Source organism: Anomaloglossus baeobatrachus, unplaced genomic scaffold (assembly GCF_048569485.1).
Source record: "Anomaloglossus baeobatrachus isolate aAnoBae1 unplaced genomic scaffold, aAnoBae1.hap1 Scaffold_2698, whole genome shotgun sequence".
Classification (NCBI taxonomy): Eukaryota; Metazoa; Chordata; class Amphibia; order Anura; family Aromobatidae; genus Anomaloglossus; species Anomaloglossus baeobatrachus.
The window spans coordinates 110,001-112,500 of record NW_027442208.1 but is presented as its reverse complement, the minus strand read 5'-3'; positions in this window follow the sequence as shown (position 1 = coordinate 112,500).

The following is a 2,500-nucleotide window of genomic DNA, read 5'->3' as shown; positions in this document are numbered from 1 at the left end:
CCCGGCAGTTGGGAGAAATCGGTCAAAAAAAAAAATTCCGTCAGACTTCCATCATCCGGGGGGGTGTCGGGGCCCTCGGGAGCCCGAGCGGGGCTCCAGACAATCTCTCCCAATGTTCCCCGGCAGTTGGGAGAAATCGGTCAAAAAAAAAAATTCCGTCAGACTTCCATCATCCGGGGGGGTGTCGGGGCCCTCGGGAGCCCGAGCGGGGCTCCAGACGATCTCTCCCAATGTTCCCCGGCAGTTGGGAGAAATCGGTCAAAAAAAAAAATTCCGTCAGACTTCCATCATCCGGGGGGGTGTCGGGGCCCTCGGGAGCCCGAGCGGGGCTCCAGACAATCTCTCCCAATGTTCCCCGGCAGTTGGGAGAAATCGGTCAAAAAAAAAAATTCCGTCAGACTTCCATCATCCGGGAGGGGCGTCGGGCAGCCTCGCAAGCCGAAAAGGGCTCCAGAGAATCACGCCGGAGAGTCCTTGGGACTTAGAAAATTTTTCAGACCGTTCAGACTTCCACGGTTGACGCCTCTTAACTCGAATCCGACGGGCAGTTCCACGCGTTTCGGCAGGTCCTCGGTTGCAGTACCCCAAAGCGGCCAGAGGGGGAGCCAAAGGAGCAAAAAAATCCGTAGAACCGGGATGGGGTCGAATTTGCCTGCCGCGTCCGCCCGGCAGTTCCAGGGGGGCGGGTAGTTGGCGGGACCGACCCGGCTTACGCGGGGGGGGCTCCCAACCGCCCAAAGACACTTCATCCCACGCCTCCGGGAGATATATGTGAGAGAAGAGCGCCTCTCCAGACTTCGAACGCTCCCCTCGACGAACCGGTACTCCGAGCGATGCGCGAACTGCGGCTCGGGGACCCCTTCCGGTTGCGGGTACGCGCTCTGGCCTCTCCCGCAGCTCCCGGTGGGGAGTTTGCCAGGCGCGGGGCCCGGAGTCAGAGCGCCCCCACGACGTACGCAGCCATCCGGCGGGCCCTGGGATGAAGGTTCCGGTCCGAAAGACCCCCTTCCCTTCTGGCCCAGCGTCGTCCTCTTCCGATCGATTTGGCGAAGCGCTCCCGGGCGGGGAGGTGGCGCCGCACGCTCGGCCCGGGCTCTGGAGCCCGCGCCGGTCACAGGCGAGCGGCCCCTTCCTCCCCCACACCCGGGGTTTCACCCTCCTTACGGTGGCGCGAGCGCGCCGGCCGCCCCCGCCCTCCCGAGGAGGCGGGCGGCCTCGCGGTGGCGAGTTTGAAACGACCCGAGCGTCGAAAAGCGGTCCGACGACCCGCACGGGCGAACGGCGGGGACCTACCCCGCGACTTCCCGGCCGTCTACCGGCGGGGGGGGGTCGCGCGAGGGGGCCCGTCGTCCGAATCGCTCCCCGTGCCGGGAAGCACAAAGATCTTCTCCGAGGGCGGCCTTTTTTCTCACGAGAGCTTCCCAGCGGGAAAGCGGCCGCGGCGGTTGGCGTTTCCACTCCGCCGCCGGGCTATCCCTTTTTTTCTTACCCCCGGTCTGTCCCGAGCCCCTACCCCCTACGGGGAGGAGACGACGGAGGCGCGGAGGGTGCGGCGCGGGTCCCTCGCGAGCGAAGGGTGTGTGGGGGCGTCCCCACCGGGGCCCGCGTACGCCTTCCGCGCTTCCCGACCGTCCTCCCCGAGGCGGCTCGGAGAAGGGGGAGAAGCGCGAGAGTAGAGAACGAGAAGGGAACCGAGGGTCCCGACGGAGAACCCGGCCGAAAAGGGAGCGAGGGCGAGAAACCCAGGGCGGAGGTAAAAAGAAAGGGGGCCCCCCACGCGCTCAGCTTCCCCCCTTCCCCGTCCCGTCGGCAGCTGGGACCGCCGCTGCAAAAGCCACGGGAGGCGAAAAGAAAAGCAGACAAAAAGTCCGTAGAGGTACGGGCGCGAGAGCGGGCGGAGGACTAAGCCGGTAGGGCGACGCCGACACGGCCAGGCCGAAGCATCCGGGGAGACTTCCGAGTCTCTCCCCGGTCGCGCCGGAGCCGCGGTGGACCCCGAAAGCCAGCCCCCTCTCCCGTCGACCCCGCGCCCATCCGCCGGTCGGGTCGAGGACCCCCGCGGCGGAGGCGGGACTAAGCCGGACGGAGGAGCCGCACCAGGCTCGCCCACCGCCTCGGACGCCCCCCAACCCCCGGCGGCCCCCTCCGTGGGATCGCCCGGGAGCGGCGGGTCTCTCGGCGGGCGGGCGCGGCCCGTGGCGACCCCGGCGGCCAGTCTCCTCGCTTCCGCGTCTCGCCGGGGTGGCTTCCGGACGCCCTTCCGCTCCGGGCCTGCCTGTGGACCGACGACCCCCCGCGCGCGCGGAGGTGGGACTAAGCCAGACGGAGGAGCCGCACCAGGCCCCCATCGCCTCGGCCCCGTCCCGTTCCCCAAGCGGCTCCCCCTCGGGGGGGGGGGTCGCCCAGGGAGCGGCGGGCTCTTGGCGGGGTGCTGCCCGTGGCGTCCTCCCGAGGCCAGTCTCCTCGCCTTCGCGTTCCGCCCGGGGGGCTTCCGGTCGTC